This window comes from Pelophylax lessonae (genome assembly GCF_965119305.1).
Source record: "Pelophylax lessonae genome assembly, chromosome: 6".
Classification (NCBI taxonomy): Eukaryota; Metazoa; Chordata; class Amphibia; order Anura; family Ranidae; genus Pelophylax; species Pelophylax lessonae.
The window spans coordinates 48931630-48939267 of NC_138773.1; positions in this window are offsets into that span (position 1 = coordinate 48931630).

A 7638-nucleotide genomic window follows, 5' to 3' on the forward strand; every position below is an offset into this window, starting at 1 on the left:
TACTAAGCGGAGAGAGAGCCAAACCACAGCACCACAGCCTTCATTTTTTATCAAAGGGTTACAAACCAGAAAAAGGAAAATAGGACTTTTAAGGTGCCATTGAACACAAACAGATCATTGCAATAGAATTTTTTTTTTTTTTTAGAAAAAAAATCAATAAAAATGTTAAAAGCAATTTTAAAAACAGTGATAATGGATATTTGAACAATAATACATGAGATATTTTATGTTTGTTTTTTTTACAATAAAGATTTTTTAACTTTTTAAGCATACAATAATATTAGAATATCATCAAATATCACCCACCCTTGTATCCCTTCCATCGTGAGATGAGGTGTACATTGTCTCACAAATGTTCTGCTATATGCGCTCTTTTTTTTTTTTTGTCCTCTATTGTATGCTTAACAAGTTTAAAAAGTAAATATAAGTATATATATATACATACAGTGTTTTGCGAAAGTATTTGGCCCCCTTGAACTTTGCGACCTTTTGCCACATTTTAGGCTTTAAACATAAAGATATAAAACTGTCATTTTTTCATCAAAGAATCAACAAGTGGGACACAATCATGAAGTGGAACGAAATTTATTGGATATTTCAAACTTTTTTAACAAATAAAAAACTGAAAAATTGGGTGTGCAAAATTATTCAGCCCCCTTAAGTTAATACTTTGTAGCGCCACCTTTTGCTGCGATTACAGCTGTAAGTCGCTTGGGGTATGTCTCTATCAGTTTTGCACATAGAGAGACTGAAATTTTTGCCCATTCCTCCTTGCAAAACAGCTCGAGCTCAGTGAGGTTGGATGGAGAGCGTTTGTGAACAGCAGTTTTCAGTTCTTTCCACAGATTCTCGATTGGATTCAGGTCTGGACTTTGACTTGGCCATTCTAACACCTGGATATGTTTATTTGTGAACCATTCCATTGTAGATTTTGCTTTATGTTTTGGATTATTGTCTTGTTGGAAGACAAATCTCCGTCCCAGTCTCAGGTCTTTTGCAGACTCCATCAGGTTTTCTTCCAGTCCTGTATTTGGCTCCATCCATCTTCCCATCAATTTTAACCATCTTCCCTGTCCCTGCTGAAGAAAAGCAGGCCCAAACCATGATGCTGCCACCTCCATTTTTGACAGTAGGGATGGTGTGTTCAGGGTGATGAGCTGTGTTGCTTTTACGCCAAACATAACGTTTTGCATTGTTGCCAAAAAGTTTGATTTTGGTTTCATCTCACCAGAGCCCCTTCTTCCACATGTTTGGTGTGTCTCCCAGGTGGCTTGTGGCAAACTCTAAACTACACTTTTTATGGATATCTTTAAGAAATGGCTTTCTTCTTGCCACTCTTCCATAAAGGCCAGATTTGTGCAGTATACGACTGATTGTTGTCCTATGGACAGAGTCTCCCCCCTCAGCTGTAGATCTCTGCAGTTCATCCAGAGTGATCATGGGCCTCTTGGCTGCATCTCTGATCAGTCTTCTCCTTGTATGAGCTGAAAGTTTAGAGGAACGGCCAGGTCTTCGTAGATTTGCAGTGGTCTGATACTCCTTCCATTTCAATATTATCGCTTGCACAGTGCTCCTTGGGATGTTTAAAGCTTGGGAAATCTTTTTGTATCCAAATCCGGCTTTAAACTTCTCCACAACAGTATCTCGGACCTGCCTGGTGTGTTCCTTGTTCTTCATGATGCTCTCTGCGCTTTAAACGGACCTCTGAGAGTTCGCTGCACTGAAAGTAAAGGGGCTGAATAATTTTGCACGCCCAATTTTTCAGTTTTTTATTTGTTAACAAAGTTTGAAATATCCAATAAATTTCGTTCCACTTCATGATTGTGTCCCACTTGTTGTTGATTCTTCACAAAAAAATTACAGTTTTATATCTTTATGTTTGAAGCCTGAAATGTGGCAAAAGGTCAAAAAGTTCAAGGGGCTGAATACTTTCGCAAGGCACTGTATATCTATATGTATTGTACTGTATGCTTAAAATATATATATATATACACACACACACAAAGGTGTATCTCCAAAAATTAGAATATTATCAAAAAGTTCATTTATTTCAGTAAATCAATTCAAAGAGTGAAACTCATATTTTCTATATAGATACACACAGAGTGATATATTTCAAGCATTTCTTTCTTTTAAATTTTGATGATTTTGGCTTACAGCTAGTGAAAACCCAAAACTCAGTATATCCGAAAATTAGAATATTACATAAGACCAAAAAAAAAAAAAAAAGGATTTGTAATACAGAAATGTTGGCTTTCTGATAAGTATGTCCATGTACAGTATAGTACAGTGTTAATTTAGTCGGCTAAAATATGACTAAAACGAAAACAATTCAGATGACGAAAATACAACTAAAATGACATTTTAGTTAAAAGACTATGACTAAAAAAACTGACATCGAAAATTAATACTCCTCTGCTGGCCATTTCTAAATCGGCAACACAATTCCATCCAAAAATGGTAATAATAGCACATTAAAGTTTAAACATGTATTGCACAACACATAAGCATAAGTAAGAGGCATCTACTAAGCTGCTGAAAGAGCAAAAATGAAGAAAAAGGCTTTTATTATATATTTTTCCCTAATATTTAATGTTGGTAATATATTCAGGTAATATGTGCAATGACATTACAGCCAATAGAGTTTACAGTTTTTGAGTTTTTTTGTATTTTAAAGTTTCACTCCTGTTTTTTCAAAAAGCAATGTTTTTGTTTGTTTCTGAAACATGGTTTTATTTATAAAGACGTTATATATCATAATGGCTAAGGCTAAGTTTACATGTAGGCGTTTTGGGGCTTTGTTTGCTCTAGGATCAGCTCAAAAAACGCCCAACAAGACAAATCCTATTCATTTCAATGGCCCCTGTTCACATCTGAGCATTTTGATATTTTAACCACTTAAGCCCCGGAGGATTTGGCTGCTAAACGACCGGGGGGTATTTTGCGATTCGGCACTGCATGACTTTAAAAGACAATTGCGCGGTCGTGCGACACTGTACCTAAACGAATTTGACGTCCTTTTTTTCCCACAAACAGAGCTTTCTTTTCGTGGTATTTGATCCCCTGTGCGATTTTTTGATCACGCGCTATAAACAAAAAAAGAGCGTCAATTTTGCAAAAATAACAATATTTTTCATATTTTTTTATATGAAATTCCCCCAAAAAAAAAATGTAAAAATCAAAATTTTTTAACATTTTCGGCCAATTTGTTTTATGCTACCTATGTTTGGTAAAAAAAATCGCAAAAAGCGTATTTTTATTGGTTTGCGCAAATGTTATCGCGTTTACTAACAAAGGGAAAGATTTTTGTCATTTTTGTTGTTTTTTTTTTTTAACGCGTAATGGTGGCGATCTGCGATTTTTTTTGCGGTACTGCGACATTGCGGCGGACAGATCGGACCCTTGACTGACATTTTTGACACTTTTGGGGTTACCAGTGACATTTCTACAGTAATCAGTGCTATACATATGCACTGTTACTGTAAAAAGACACTGGTAGTGAAGGGGTTAACTTTATTTGAGAGGGAGGGGCTGTGTGTGTCCCTAGGGGCGTGATTCTTACTGTGATTGGCTGTGGCTTGAGCTGTAGGGACACTGATCAACGGTTCTACATTGTAGAACCGTGTGATCAGTGTTTTTACACCGAGGAGAATGACAGGCGGCTTGTTTACACAAGCCGCCTCTCTTTCTCCCTCTCCCCCGACGATCGCCGAGTGACCGGCGGACATCGGATCACTCCCCAGAGCCTCACAGGCTAGCGACGTAGACCTACATCGCTCTGCCTGTGAGGGACTGACTGCCGCAGTAAATATACTGTAAACAGTCGGCAAGCGGTTAAGCAAAACGCCCAAAGCTTAAAAAAGTGTGTGCCATAGTAAGATGGGAGGAGAAAGACCTACCAAGTCCACCTATGGGGTGGCTAAGTGGTTTCCTGTGCTTTCATGGGTTTCCTCCCATGCTCCAAAGACATGCTGGTAAGTTATTTTTTTTATTTCAATCATATTTTATTACATTTGAAGATAAGAAACAAATAATGTCAATACAATTGTTCTATAGATGAGCACGGAACATAGAATTCAACTGGTAAGTTATTTTGCTCCTGTCTAAATTAGCCCTAGTGTGTATTAGCATGAGATAGGGACCTTAGATTGTAAGTTCCTCGAGGGCAGGGACTGATGTGAATGTATAATAAATATGTAAAGCGCTGCATAAATTGATGGGACTATATAAGTACCTGTAATTATTAATCATGTACACCCCTGGAAGCCCTGGGAACCCCACAGGGGAAATGCCCACCAGACCTGCCAAATGCAAACAGTGGACTGCAGAAGGAGATAAGGAAGTATATAATAACTGCAAAAATATACCATATTAACCACTTCTGGACCAGAAGGATTTGCCCCCTTAATGACCAGGCCATTTTTTCCGATTCGGCACTGCGTTACTTTAATGTGGTTGTGCAACACTGTACTGAAATAAAATTGATGTCCTTTTTTTCCCCACAAATAGAGCTTTCTTTTGGAGGTATTTGATCACCTCTGCGATTTTTATTTTTTGCGCTATAAACAAAAAAAGAGCGACAATTCTAAAATATATATATATCGTATATACTCGAGTATAAGCCGAGTTTTTCAGCACATTTTTTTGTGCTGAAAACGTCCCCCTCGGCTTATACTTATCGGAAAAAAAAAAAAATTTCCTGTCCGCTCCGACGGGTTTAAGGTGACATACATGTCACCGCGCACGCGCCGCCGCCGCTCGTATAATTTCGGCTATTCCCGGCGCCGCTCGGGAGAGGCCGGGAATAGCCGAAAGTATACGAGCGGCGGCGCGTGCGCAATGACGTGTCGGCGCCGGGCGGCGCCATTTTTAAAATGAAGGCGCCTCTGGAACAGGTAAGTGAAACAGCTTCACTACCTGCCATTATGCAGGGCTGCGGGCACACTACAAGGGATGCAGTGCTGCGGGCATGGTCCACATGTACCATGCCCACAGCACTGCATCTCCTGTAGTATGCCCACAACCCCGGATCCTCTTGTACCATGCCAGTACCCTGCATTCTCCTGCACCATGCCAGTACCCTGCATTCTCCTGCACCATGCCAGTACCCTGCATTCTCCTGTACCATGCCAGTACCCTGCATTCTCCTGCACCATGCCAGTACCCTGCATTCTCCTCCTGCACCATGCCAGTCACCCTGCATTCTCCTGTACCATGCCAGTACCCTGCATTCTCCTGTGCCATGCCAGTACCCTGCATTCTCCTGCACCATGCCAGTACCCTGCATTCTCCTGTACCATGCCAGTACCCTGCATTCTCCTGTACCATGCCAGTACCCTGCATTCTCCTGTACCATGCCAGTCACCCTGCATTCTCCTGTACCATGCCAGTACCCTGCATTCTCCTGTACCATGCCAGTACCCTGCATTCTCCTGCACCATGCCAGTCACCCTGCATTCTCCTGCACCATGCCAGTCACCCTGCATTCTCCTGCACCATGCCAGTCACCCTGCATTCTCCTGTACCATGCCCGCCGCCCTGCATTCTCACCCTAGGCTTATACTCGAGTCAATGATTTTTCCCATCTTTTTGTGGTAAAAGTAGGGGTCTCGGCTTATACTCGGGTCGGCTTATACTCGAGTATATACGGTATATATTTTTTTTTCACTTTCTGCTATATAAAATTCCCCAAAAAAGAAAAAAACCTTAAAGATCTAAATTTTTCATACTTTTAGGCCAATTTGTATTCTGCTACATATTTTTGGTAAAAAAAAAAATCGCAATAAACATATTTTGATTGGTTTGCGCAAAAGTTATCGCGTCTACAAACTAGGGGAAAGATTTATGTCATTTTTATTTTTTACATTTTTTTACTAGTAATGGTGGCGATCTGCGATTTTTAGCACGACTGCGACATTGCGGCGGACAGATTGGACCCCTAACTGACATTTTTGACACTTTTGGGGGGACCAGTGACATTACTACAGTAATCAGTGCTAAAAATATGCACTGTTACTGTACTAATGACATTGGCAAGGAAGGGGTTAACCTAGGGGTGATCAAAGGGTTAATTGTGAGCCTAGGGGAGTGTTTACTAACTGTATGGGAGATGGGGCTTGTGAAATGACCATAGAGACCTGTGTTCCTATATAGAAGGATCACAGGCACTCTGTGATCATTTCATGGAGAAGAACCGTCAGCTGTGTTTACAACAGCAGACCGTCCTTCCCTCTCAGCGGGGAGTGATCGCTGGAGCCCGGCGGCCCTGTGGATCAGCATCTCCGCTGCCTAGTAGGGGCGGGAGCGTGCCGCCGCCGCTGTGCGCTCGCCTCCCCAGCACCACGTGCGTAACCGACGTAGGAGAGCCAGTCTGCCGCAGTAAATTTGCGGTGGGCGGTCGGGAAGGTGTTAATAAGGAATATACATATAACACAATAAATACATTTTTCTGGAGGTGTACATGAGTGAAGAATGAATGGTATTATAGTATATTTTCGGGATACTTTTGCAGTTACTATATACTCCCCCTGTGGTCCATTGTTTGCTCCCCTGTTTGGGTTTGGCTGGGGTGTCCGGTCCAGGGGCCTTTCTCCTGTAAGGTTCCTGGGGCTTCCAGAGAAGAACAGTCCATGAGTATAGATGGACTTGGTCGATTTTTCTCCTTCCCTCTTACTATGGCACACACAAAGTACTGGTGATAATATGGGCGCTAACAACAAAAAAATGCATAGTGTGATTTTTAATTATTATTAGAGATTGTGTGGAGAAGAGTCGGCTACCATAGTTTAATCACACGGCACCGTCCCCAATCAAAATATGGAAATAGCAGCAAATCCAGATATGCAAGGGAAACAAAGGGATAAGGGAAAGGGAAAAATACAGGGAGTGCAGAATTATTAGGCAAATGAGTATTTTGACCACATCATCCTCTTTATGCATGTTGTCTTACTCCAAGCTGTATAGGCTCGAAAGCCTACTACCAATTAAGCATATTAGGTGATGTGCATCTCTGTAATGAGAAGGGGTGTGGTCTAATGACATCAACACCCTATATCAGGTGTGCATAATTATTAGGCAACTTCCTTTCCTTGGGCAAAATGGGTCAAAAGAAGGACTTGACAGGCTCAGAAAAGTCAAAAATAGTGAGATATCTTGCAGAGGGATGCAGCACTCTTAAAATTGCAAAGCTTCTGAAGCGTGATCATCGAACAATCAAGCATTTCATTCAAAATAGTCAACAGGGTCGCAAGAAGCGTGTGGAAAAACCAAGGCGCAAAATAACAGCCCATGAACTGAGAAAAGTCAAGCGTGCAGCTGCCAAGATGCCACTTGCCACCAGTTTGGCCATATTTCAGAGCTGCAACATCACTGGAGTGCCCAAAAGCACAAGGTGTGCAATACTCAGAGACATGGCCAAGGTAAGAAAGGCTGAAAGACGACCACCACTGAACAAGACACACAAGCTGAAACGTCGAGACTGGGCCAAGAAATATCTCAAGACTGATTTTTCAAAGGTTTTATGGACTGATGAAATGAGAGTGAGTCTTGATGGGCCAGATGGATGGGCCCATGGCTGGATTGGTAAAGGGCAGAGAGCTCCAGTCTGACTCAGACGCCAGCAAGGTGGAGGTGGAGCAC